At 43.1% G+C, this 12,850-nt stretch overlaps 1 long non-coding RNA gene across 2 annotated transcripts; it reads left to right on the top strand.

Moving 5' to 3' along the window:
* Window positions 1-9,881: 9,881 nt before the first annotated feature.
* LOC131895206 (uncharacterized) lies at window positions 9,882-11,490 on the top strand. Of its 2 annotated transcripts, none has more exons than XR_009375121.1 (3): window positions 9,882-10,111; window positions 10,391-10,456; window positions 11,430-11,490. It is a non-coding gene; the product is annotated as an uncharacterized LOC131895206 (long non-coding RNA). The 2 variants fall into 2 exon arrangements; XR_009375122.1 differs by having other exon boundaries at window positions 10,317-10,456.
* Window positions 11,491-12,850: the final 1,360 nt, after the last annotated feature.

The raw sequence follows: 12,850 nt of genomic DNA, 5'->3' as shown, positions 1-12,850 counted from the left end.
TGGGAAGAGGTTCTGGTGCTATGGAGACTTAAGCAAGGCCTAGATCTAGAAAAAGAGGAGAGAAGCCCAAATATGGTGGCATGTGTGTCAGGGGTCACTTAGGCTTATGGCTCCCGTCAGATTATCTCATCTTCAAAAATGAAGTAAAAGAGGGAAGAGAGGAAAGGAAGAAGGGAGGAAAGACAAAGTTAAAAGAGAGAGAGAGAGAGAGAGAGAGAGAGAGAGAGAGAGAGAGAGAGAGGGCTGGAGAGATGACTTAGCAGTTAAGAGCACTGACTGCTCTCCAAAGGTGCTGAGTTCAATTCCCAGCAACCACATGGTGGCTCACAACCATCCGTAATGAGATCTGGTGCCCTCTTCTGGCCTGCAGGTGTATATGCAGACAGAACACTGTATACATAATAAATCAATAAATCTGAGAGAGAGAGAGAGAGAGAGAGAGAGAGAGAGAGAGAGAGAGAGAGAGAGAGAGAAGGAAGGAAAGAAAGAAAGAAAGAAAGAAAGAAAGGAAGGAAGGAAGGAAGGAAGGAAGGAAGGAAGGAAGGAAGGAAGAAAGAAACTGTACTCTGTCTGAAATAGAAGAGGATAAACCAACAGCATCGGTCAGCATTAGCAAGAGCCACAGCGAGCTAAACCTCGGTGGAGCATGTTCTAATAATCACTTGGTCGGTTTTAACGGCACAGACAGTTTCTGCTTTGCATTTCAATTATCAGTTTGTTCAATTCTGCCAAATACATCCCTATGTGGATTCCTTTGAGATACACGATCAAACTGGTTTTTTGGAATGTGCCATGCTACCAAAGAGAGAAAGCACTTGTGATCCTTAAACCTGGGCAAGCACAGAGGTAACCAGTGTTCTTCAGCCTGGTTTCTTTTTTTGAACAGCTCTGTTTAACCTCACAATATCCTCACCAGTATTCACAATGGGGAAAGAAAATTTAAACCCACATATCCAATAGGAGGAGGGGGTGAATCTCCTGAGTGCTTTCTGGAATGGTGACTTCTCAAAACCGATCAACTCAGACTGACCATGGCTTCTGGATGAATTTCATCAAAATACACACACGTCATTTCCTGAACTGAACAAACTGTACGAAATCAAATTATGCTCTCTCCGGAAAAAAAAAAAAATCTTGGAAAAGATTTCTCTGTAAACAAGTTGGATATGACTCACAACTGTCATGAGAAATCTAGATGCATTTAGAGGCAAGTTTTTGAAAATAATCAGTTTGGGGGGGAGGGTCAGGAGCTGGGGTGGTGGCTTAGTGGGTGAAAGGTCGGGCACACGGCTCACTGTCTAGCCAGCCCGGCCTAATTGGTAAGCCCTAGACTTAGTGAGAAACTGTCTCAAGAACAAGGCAGACATCTCTCCCAAGGAATGACACCCAAGGTTGACATGCACATGCTTGAGTATGCGCGCGTGCGTGCACATGCACGCACAAACACACACACACACACACCAACATATACACACATTCAGAAAGAAAAAAAATGCAAGAACAAAGAAAGGAAGGAAGGAAGGAAAGAAGGAAGGAAAAAGGAAGGAAGAAAAGAAGGAAGAGAGAGAAGGAGGGAGAAAGGGCGGAGGGAGGGAGGAAGGAAGAACAAAATCCGTTAGAATTGTTATGCCCAGATCATGGGGACGCCCAAAAGACCACCACGGAGACGGAGTCCCGCATGTAAAAGCAAAGAGCCTTTATTTCAAGCTCCAGAGCTTGGTCCCTCTGTCTGTCCGTCCGACACAGCGGTGAGAGCAGAGAGCCCCGAGCTCAGGTGGGGCAGAGTTTTTATCATAGCAGAGGTTGAGGTGAGGGGATTTCCAGGGTCCAGGACGCTGACTGGCTGACAATTGTCTGGGGGTATCGGTAAAACAAAAAATAGGTGTGTGCTAGACTCAAGGGCATCTGGCCACCTTATCTAATGGTTGGAATGTTTGGGATGTCAGGTGCTTCCTCACCCCTGGGTGGATCCCTGAGTGGTATGAGCTTAAGGCTTTTCCTGGATCTGGGTGTTACCTGCCAGTAAGCCTGTCACAGAAGCTGTGTCTAGGCCCCTAAGCCTGTCATGGCTGCTGTGTGGTCAAGCTATTTGGGGGCCCCTTCACAGAATCAAAATGCATTCCTAGAAAGTCCAAAACTCAGTTAAGCCATAAGTAATTTCTACCAGAAAAGTGGGTGGTACTTGGTGAAATTTAAGCAAATATACCTTAAACACTACCAAACAGATTCCTACATAAGGCTTTTCCTAAGCTAAATGGAATTCAGAGATAAACTATACAATGGAAACACAGCAACTGACCCTTTTAGAGAGAACAGAATTCTCTGTGTCCACGGGGGCGGGGAGGGAAAGACCAGTTTGCGTGAATGTAATACCCCCAGAAGAGGCGGCACACAGTATAAAATACAGTGGTTTATCAAAAAAGGACTGCCGGGCGGTGGTGGCGCACGCCTTTAATCCCAGCACTCGGGAGGCAGAGCCAGGCGGATCTCTGTGAGTTCGAGGCCAGCCTGGGCTACCAAGTGAGTTCCAGGAAAGGCGCAAAGCTACACAGAGAAACCCTGTCTCGAAAAACAAAAAAAAAACAAAAAAAACAAAAAAAACAAAAACAAAAAAGGACTAACGTATAACAACAACACTCAGCTTTGCGAAGGCAATTCTCTGTTATTTTACCAGGAAAAGGATGGGGCAGAATGGAAATGTCTTCAAACCAACCAATAGAGTAGTGTGGTTTAATGTAAAGTTTTTTTGTTTGTTTGTTTGTTTGTTTTAAGACAGCAGAGCTGTCTGTGGTATTGCCAACTCATTGGAGACTGTACCTATGTCTAGTTAACATACCCTGTGTCACAATCATATGTACCACTATGAGCAACTAACAGTGAGGTTATTCCCTCTTTCTCTTTCTGGATTTTTTTTTAAAACAGTCTATGTGCGTTGAGGCACACAGGTATATAACAGGTGTTCAAGCCTGGAAAGGCTTTGTGTTTTAAAATAAGACGATATGTAATTTAGGATTTTAAGCTATTGCTGGACAATATTCATCATCATGGGGTTTGACTAAGGCATACAACTTACTCCAATTGAGCCACAGTGCTTTAGTCTAGACCAATTATTCTAACCCCCAAATCTGACTTTTAACTCCGCCAGATGCCATTTGACAAGAGATTCCCTCACACTGGAAATCTTGCCAAGTGCACATCGCGTCGCCGTATAATTATGGCTTTTGAGTACTCAGTGTGGTATTATTAGCTCAAGCTAGTGCTCAGTTAGCCTACGTAATTACAGAGCCCGCAACAGAGAGCACTGGCTGGGGGGTTGGGGGGAGTTCTCCTGTTATTTTTATCTACATCCGTTGACAGTATATGTAGTTATTACCCGGACTGTAAACTTTGAGAAAGTTTGCTACACAAACTATACTTGTGAATCCCTTTAGACCAGTCAGAGTCACGCTGTTACTTAGAGCTATCATTCCCTCTGATGATGACCGCGTATTAATATTATTTGAACAACAGCTGAATGTTTTTGTTTGTTTTTTCTTTTCTCTTGAGGGTGCCTGGTAGAAAAATGACGAGGGGCAAGTAAAGCAATGTGAAGAGAAAAATGACGAGGGGCAAGTAAAGCAATGTGAAGTTTTAAAGAATTGTCCTGCCGGGATGTCATGACTCATTACATTTTTACAATGCCTGAGGCAGAGTCGGGCTTCAGCAAATTACACTTCTTTGTCAGGGTTATTACATTTGTATATTTCACAGCTTCGAACACCCTGACTTACAGGCTTGGGTAAGCAACTGGCAATCCCTGGTGTGTTCTGAAGGACTGGGAATCTCCTGTTGGGGCCCATGCAGTAAATCCTAAAGGAGCCAGGGTGGAGATAAAGGGCTGCAAATGTCCTTTCTCGCTAGCTGTCTCTTGGTCACTTACACATCTTGGGAGGAGGGGCCCACTTCGCTTGTGCATACATCTTGCTCTCAGATTTAAACTCATTACAGGCTTAACCCAAAAACATGGCACTTAACAGAGACGTTCACTGTCAATACTTGAGGAACTTGAATCTTCTAAACAAAATGTTTTGAACTCCATCATTTTACCTTCCCTTAGAGAAGTGTCATGAACAGCCAGCCGAGTTAATGCTATATTTTTTCACACTTGTGAAATTCTGTGAATGAAAAGAACTTTCTTTAACTGTGAAGCATATATTCCATTTTATTCCAAAGCGCCCAATGGTTTAATTCAATGAAATGAACTTTTAAGAAAGAAACTTCAATTTTAAAACTACTCATAATTTACATCTTAACAATGTATACTTAAACCATCTGAAGATGAAAAGCCATGCCATGTGTCTGCTTTCCATCTCAAAATACATTTGAAAAGAATTTTCACTAGTGGGGTTGAAAGTTTATATGCTAATACAGATGAGGGAATTACTTTAATTCAATAAAAGCCTGGAGAGTTATGTCAAATAGTTGCTTAACTGGTATAATCAGCTAATAAAGTTATAGCGGGCTTTTATTTCATGTGGGTATTTTTTTAGAGACTGGTTTAACCAATGAAACACACACACATTTTCTGAATGCTAAGCCATTAGATCCCATGGAAACTAATAACCACTATGAAACGGAGCGGTGAGCTACACAAGCAAGGTGGAGGAGCCTCCCCTGGTAGGCATCAAGGAAGTACAGGAATGTTGGAGCTGTGTGAGACCTCAGGGATGACCTATCCAGGCATGCCGTTTACTAGCAAAGACACCAAGTTCAGAGAAACTGATCCAATGCAATACTATTCAGCCCGTCTCTAAAGGTAAATCCTAGCAGCATACTAATAGAATTATCCAAGAGATGGTCTTGGATAATCTTTTAACTTGAATAAACAAATAACTCATAACTTACGAAAATATCCAGTGTTCACCTAGATACAGCACCAAATACTGCCTAACTATTTAAAAAGCCCATCATCTTGAGAATACTTGAGTTCAACCCATTCACTTAAGTTTATTGGAAATCTTGTACAGGAAACCCGTATCTTTGATGCCGTAAATGATTTTAAGAACTAACCGCAGGAAGGAAGAACAAGGTTGGGAAGAAAAGGACCGTTCCTGTTAACCCCAAACTAGCTGTCATAACACTGTTTAAGCCTCTGTAAGCGCTTCTGAATTCTGTCTGTCCCTACCATTCAGTGAGTAGTTCTTTGAGGCGGAGAACATATCTTTCTTTTCTTTTTGTTTTGTTTTGTTTGTTTGTTTTGTTTTTTGAGACAAGTTTTCTCTGTGTAGCCCTAGCTGTCCTGGAACTCACTCTGTAGCCCCGGCTGGCCTCAAACTCAGAGATCTGCCCGCCTCTGCCTCCTGAGTGCTGGGGTTAAAGGCGTGCGCCACCACCGGCCTAGCTAGAGAACCTATCTTGTTTACTGATTTATCTCCCCGAGTTCTTTCCAAAAATGGCATCTGTTTAGAAAATGCTTCTTGTATATAGCCTGACCTTTCACATACCATTTCAAATGTCACTGATGTGTGTCCAGCTCACCTTTGTATGAATAACAAGTGAACATGTAAAACAAGGATTTATGCAAGTGCCTTCATATCACTTGAAGGAAAAACACACCGCAAAGACATTCATCTTTTTTTTTAAAACATTGACTATTTTTTATTGTGTATTCATATTTTTTCCTCTGAGAGAGTTAAGTCTCTCAGAATCTCAGAATCTCAGCCCATCTCTAAAGATAAATCCTAGCAGCATACTAATACTGGGATTCAGTAGATAAGCTGGCAATCCCAGTTGAAGACGAATGTTTGGGTTCTGGGTGCTTTTGTTAAGTTGGACTCAGTTGAGAGGGAGAAGTGACTGAAAAGGTTAAGGAACAGAGAGGCCTCAGCTGAGGTCTCTAGAGATGGAGATCTGTTGACGGGTATTTATGTATTCTATTCAGAGGAGAATGTCGGGTGGGATTTGGATGTGATGTAGGGAGGCTCTGGAGAGTCAGCCAGAAGAAAAGACATAAAGGGCACATGGGGTCCGCTACACTTGGGATGGAGATTCAGGCACCATTTGGAATATGAGTTCTGAATGTGTGGGCCCTGCTCTTTCCTGGGCCTATGCGCTTTGTGGTGTCTTCCCTGACTCCCCAAGTTACTTTAACACAATGTTTCTCAACCTATAGGTCGTGACCCCTTTGGGGTTGAACGACCCTTTCACTGGGGTCACAATAACAGATATTTGTATATCAGAGATATACTTTACCATTCATAAGAGTAGCAAAATTACAGTTATGAAGTAGCAATGAAAATAATTTTATGGTTTGGGGTCACCACCACATGAGGAACTGTATTAAAGGGTCGCAGCGTTAGGAAGGTTGAGGACCACTGCTGAACTGTATTAAAGGGTCGCAGCGTTAGGAAGGTTGAGGACCACTGCTTTACTACTAAAGCCTTGCCTGGCGCTTGACATCTCTCCACCCACTCCTACCACCAAAAAATATGACATCTTTTTACTTCACCCGGGATCCAGCTTCCTAGCAAAATGAATTTTCTAAATGCTTTCCAGTCCTCGGTCTAGTTTTATGTCTCCATGAACTAGGTTAGTTAAGCAAATCTTTTTTCTGGACTTTGGTTTGCTTGGACAGAGTAGCAAAAATAAAACCCACCAAAGTGGCTTACTATGAGGTAACCAGTAACATAGGTAAATCACTGAGCATAAGGACACATAGGATTTCTGCTCCCATTTCAAACTCTTGTAATGGTGTCATCTACACCTCCCATAGACACTCAGGAACCTGGACTATGCTCTTTAAATATCATCTGTTTTTGCTGGCCTTCCCTCCCCCACCGAAACTCTACTACTGGACAGGATTGCTGCCCTGTGAGCAGGAGGATCCCATTTCCTGCTCCAGCCCCTCCCAAGACACTGCTTCTTAATGACAAGTTCTATCCTGAAATAGAATGCTAGGGACTTGCAGTTTGCAAATGACAAAGCTAAAGCTGCCTTCAAGTGGCTGATGGCCTGGGCCATAAACAAGGAATTTGATAGGAATTCCTAAAAGTCTAATGCCATGGATCAGTAACGCCAATGGACATTTTTAGAATAATATGTGAGCAGTGTCCTGGGATTACAAAGAAACCAGTCCTGTTAAAGAACAGCTACTAAAATATTTTTAAAATGAAATTGTCACATAGCAACATATAAATGGTTTTGTTCTTTAGAGAAAGGGTCTCATGGAACTCAGACTGGCTTGGTCTCAGTGTGATGTCCTTGAACTTCTGATCCTCTGTTTCCACCTCCCATGTATTTGGGATTACAGGTGTTCGTTACCAACCCGGGTCACTTATGTTTTATTGAGATAGGGTCTCAATCTGTAGCCCGAGCTGTCCTGGAACTCCCTCTGTAGACCAGGCTGGCCTCTAACTCACAGAGACCCGCCTGCCTCTATCTCCCGAGTGCTGGAATTAAAGGTGTGCGCCACTATGCTTGGTCTTCATTCACATTTTTAATTAACAATAATAAGCATGCCCAGTAACATCTGCAATTACAAAGTTATTCTGAGCTCAGATGATATGTCAAGATTTCCGGTATTGCTGTGATGTGGTACAAAATTATCTTTGATTTTTGTTTTGTTTTTGAGGCAGAGTCTTGAACTCACAATGATCTTCCTTTCTCAGCCTCTCAAGTACTGGAATTACAGGGATACACCGCCTCATCTGGCTTGTGAACTCCATTGCAGGTAGTCGTAAAGACTGTTAATACTACTGTGGTTTGTGTCTCCTTCCTTTTCTTTCTTTTCGAGACAGGGTTTCTCTGTTTAATCCCCTAGACATCCTGGAACTAGCTCTGTAGACCAGGCCAGCCTTGAACTCATAGAGATCTGTCTGCCTTTGCCTCCCAAGTGCTGGGATTAAAGGCATGCACTACCACCACCCGGCTTGTCTCCTTTCAATAATTGAAAGAAAATTAAATTTGGAGATAAGTAAAATCAATCTTCCCCCCTTTTTAAGTTTTCAGATCCCTAAAACCTAACCTTAAATATCTGAGGCCCATGCCTCCCTCATATATCCTCTAAAGACCTACTGGAGAGATGGCTTAGGAGTTAAGAGCATGTGTTGATCTTGCAGAGGACCTGGGTTCAGTTCCCAGCACCTACATGGTGGCACACAACCATCCATAACAGTTGTAGGAGATTGGATGCCTTTTTCTGACCTCCATGGGCACCAGTCATGCACATGGTGCACGTACATACTTGTAACCGGAACATGCATACTCATAAAATAAAATTAATAAATCTTTTTTAAGACCTGTTTTTAGGCTCACCTGAGCCATTCTATAAAACAGACCCAATTTCTGTGAGTCTGTGTAAGGCGTCAGCTAATTTCAACTCAAGGTTGAGCCCTAATCTGTTCTAAGTCTTCTTTTGGGACACCAGCCCCCAAATAATGACATGAAGACTTCTTTTTTTTTTTTTTTTTTTTGTTTGTTTGTTTTCAAGAAAGGTTTTCTCTGTGTAGCTTTGTGCCTTTCCTGGAACTCACTCTGTAGACCAGGCTGGCCTCGAACTCACAGAGATCCGCCTGCCTCTGCCTCCCGAGTGCTGGGATTAAAGGCGTGCGCCACCCCCGCCCGGCTTAAGACTTCTTATTAATTATGAAGGCTTTGCCTTAGATTAGGCTTGTTCCCAACTAGCTTGTATTACTTAAATTAACCTGCTTCTATTAATCTATATTCTGTCATGTGGTTTTTTTAACCTCTCCTCCATTCTGTATGTCTGACATCCTCCATGTCTCAATGGTGTCTCCTGCCATGCCAGATTCTAACCCTGAGTTCCTCTCTCTGCCCAGAAGTCCCCCTTAGTCTCTCCTGCCTAGCTATTGGCCATTCAGCTCTTCATTAAGCCAATCAGGTGCCTTAGGCAGGTAAGGCAAAACATAGACACATCTTCACGCTGTGTAAACACCTATCCCTGGCCCCTGTGTGCTGTGCGTATGAAGCAAGCACTCTATTACTCCAGCTCCAAAGTTGAACTTTCCAATAAAAAAAATCCTCAAAATAGTCCACTTCATGAAGTAATGAAATTGTCATCACTGAAAACAGTCAAAAGAAGTTAAATATCATTATTTACAAGCTATTTACAGAAGTAACAAGAAGAAAATTGGGGTTGCATTCATATAAACTATGATGCGAACCATGCTCTCTAGAGATAGAGCACCTTCATTCACGGGCTCACTCTGTGCTAGGGGCAAGACTGGGTGGCAGAGGTTCTCTTCTCCGTATCAGTATAGGCTTTTTTCCCCCCTTTTTTAAAACTCCTGATCAAACCAGGCATGGTGGTGCAAGCCTTTAAACCCAGCACTTGGGAGGCAGGGTCAGGTAGATTGGTAGATCTTTGTGAGTTCAAGGCCAGCCAGGGCTACATAGTGAGACCCTGTCTGTACTAAATAAATAAACAAACAAACAAACAAACAAATAAATAAATAAATGAATAAATAAACAAGCAAACAAACAAATAAATAAAATTCAAATCAATATCTTCCAGGCCAAAGTGTAACAGATCCCATCTGTAAAATGGGGTTAATAAATACTTATTTATAGGATCATTATTTGGACTTCTGAACTTCAAAAGACATGTGATTATGATTTATATTGGGTTGTCAAGGATAATGATTGTAAGGATTTTGTCCTTAATTACGTCACCAGCCTGCGACGGCATCCCAGCCTAAAAAGTGGGCGGGCCCTCAGTGCATCCCTTTCTCTTTCTGCTATCTCTCCTTCCGTCTGTCCTCTGTCTCTCTTTCTCTCTCTCTCCCTCTCTCTGCCTCTCCCCTCTTTCTCCCAATAAAGCTCTAAAAAGGTAACTATGGCTCGTGCTTCTTCTGCGACCCACAGCATCCATCAGCATGGCCGCGTGGGCTACAGCCACCCACGAGCGCTGGTGCATAACCAGCAACGATATTCTAAGTATTTGAACTTTGCTACCTAATGTCTTCCTCACAAAAGTTTAAGGAAGTAAGTTTTGTGGTCATCACGCCCATTCTGCAGGTGAGAAAACAGAGTCACCAAGAGACTGACAGAACTGTCAAGGTTATAGCTACACACTGGACCTGAACCAGAAGGCAGGAGTCCGGAGTCCACGCTGGTAATCTCGGCTTGCTCTCAGACCTGCTACTAGCAATTGAGATTTTTTGTTTGTTTGTTTGTTTGTTTTTAATGCATGGAAGATGACTCCCCTCCACAAGACAGTTACTGCTCAGATACAAAAATATAACAGTCTTGGTAAAACAGTGGTTTGGGGAGCCATATATTTCTACTCAGCCTGGTTTTGTTCTGTCTTCTGTGGTAAGTGGCCTACATCAAAGACGGCGACCTGTCATCCTGATCTATGCTGTATGTATACCATGTGTTACTGCCTCCGCAGGAAGGGAGCCTCTCACTCACTTCTTGAGTCTTCTGTCTTTATTTCCAACCCTGTTCTGGCTGCTAGGTGAGTCACCAGCAACTCTGCCAAGTTGCTGGAAGATTTAGCAAGGCTCCTCCTCCTCCTCCTCCTCCTCCTCCTCCTCCTCCTCCCGCTCCTCCTTTCTTTCAGATAAGTAACAAACAGATGAGTTTGACCCGAGTCCTTCCATACACTAGCCATCCTGGTTCAAAGTGGGTGACATCTCGAGTTAGCATTCCCCACCCCCGTTTGCACTTCTCTGTGACTCCTCTCTGAGGAATATGGCAAGAAATACTCGTGAAAGTGCGAAACTTCCAAAATAATAAACCAGATTTTTCAATATCCATATCTGCCAGTTGGATTCCAAACCAATTGGTTCTCATTACCGTTTTTTGTTGTTGTTTTTTTTTTAAGTCACTAATGTTATTATTTTTCATCTCGGGATTTTTTTTTTTCCTTCATGGTTGGTCACCGACAACGCACTCCAAGGAAGAAACCAAACCACCCACTCTTGGGGAGGCTTTTAAAACCTCCACTTTGGTTAGTGTGAGCCGCTCCTTTGGCCCACTGTGGACTCCAGAGTGGTGATTCACCAGCCAAGATTTGCCATTTGCTATGTTCAAAGAAAAAAACAAAATATTTGTTTCGAGAGTTCCTTTTGTGAAATCACCTGAATCGCTCGCCTCTATCTCATGATATTTAAAAGGCTGTTTTCAGTAATCAGTCGCCAACCTTTGTAAAAAAGAAATAGGCTCTTGATTTGACACATATAATGACCACACATGGCTCATCAGTATTTGTGAGGCACTGGGTTAAACAGAGATCTCTCACTGTTCCTCACAAACCTTTACAAGGGGAGTCCTCTGTGTGGTCCCCATTGTCCTGCAGATGAATACAGTAAGCACAGGGAGGGTTAGGCAGTTCACCAATGGCCAGCCCCTGGTGCGTGGAACTGTAATTTAAATCCACGTTTGTCAGAATCCAGCCTCTAAATTCTCACTTAATCTCCTGTTTTCAGTGATCAGCAGCTCTTCTCAACAATGCATTGGACCTCTGGCAAACACAGCTGAAGTGCTCGCTGGTCGCCTACACAGTGAATTGCTCAATCCCCGTATTAAAGAAAGAACCTCAAGCCATATTTTCCTTTTCTTTAAGTTCATTTATCAGATTATCAGATAACTCGGTGGGCTTCACCTGTGGCATCTTCACAGGGCTGTGTGTGTGTGTGTGTGTGTGTGTGTGTGTGTGTGTGTGTGTGTATCACACCCACTTTCTTCTCCATTGCCCTACCCTGCTCTCCTGCTCTCCTGCTCTCTATCCTCCTCCAGGTCCCTCCACACACACAATGGTAAGGCCATTTCCTTTTTTTAGCCTGAGTCTCAAATGCACAATTTCCAGGCCGAAGACAGGATTAAGCCTCTGTAAGGAAGCTGGCTGCTTCTGCAGAAAGCTTTTTCATAAATGGACCGTTCAGTGTCCTGTGAGAGTACAGGAAATGTGCAGGGCTCCAGACATGGAAAACTGGACTTTATCAGCATTTTAGTACCATATATTTACTAAAGGTCACTAGATTTTTGAGGAAACACTTAACATAAAAGACCAAGAGCAGGCAATATCTGAGTCAACTCCAAGATAATTCCAGGAATGCAGACAAGGCAAAAGCCTGAGAGAAATAAGGATTAAGATGCTCAGGGCCAGCGAGATGGCTCCTCAGGTAAAATGCTAGCCCCATTTGCCGATGACCTGGGTTCAATCTCTGGAACCCACATGGTGAAATAAAAACAGACTCTAGAAAGTTGCCCTTTGACCCCTACAGCTGTGCCATGACACACGTGCACACGCGCACTGTCTTAGTTTCTGTTGCTGTGAAAAGACACCATGATGACAGCAATTCTTTTTTCAGATTTTATTTATTTATTATGTATATAGTCCTCTGTCTTCATGTGTCCCTGCAGGCTAGAAGAGGGCACCAGATCTCATTACAGGTGGTTGTGAGCCACCACGTGGGTGCTAGGAATTGAACTCAGGACCTCTGGAAGAGCAGTCGGTGCTCTTAACCACTGAGCCATCTCTCCAGCCCCAACCACAGCAATTCTTATAAAGGAAATAATTAATTGGGTGGCTTACGGTTCAGAGGTTCAGTCCATTATCATCGTGGTGGGACATTGTGACGTACAGGCAGACATGGTACTGGAGAAGGAGCTGAGAATTCTACATCTTGATATGCAAGCCACAGGAAGTGAACTGAGACATTGAGCATATCTTGAGCATAGGAAATCTCAAAGCCCACCCCCACAATTACATACTTTCTCCAACAAGGCTGCAACTACTCCAATGAAGCCACACCTCCTAATAGTGCCACTCCCAGTGAGCTTATGGGGGCCAATGACATTCAAATTATCACACACACACAATAAATAAACACAGTTGTTTTTTTTT

Source organism: Peromyscus eremicus, chromosome 18 (assembly GCF_949786415.1).
Source record: "Peromyscus eremicus chromosome 18, PerEre_H2_v1, whole genome shotgun sequence".
NCBI classification, from domain to species: Eukaryota; Metazoa; Chordata; class Mammalia; order Rodentia; family Cricetidae; genus Peromyscus; species Peromyscus eremicus.
The sequence above is the reverse complement of the archived record's forward strand: the minus strand, read 5'-3'. Positions and strand labels throughout refer to the sequence as shown.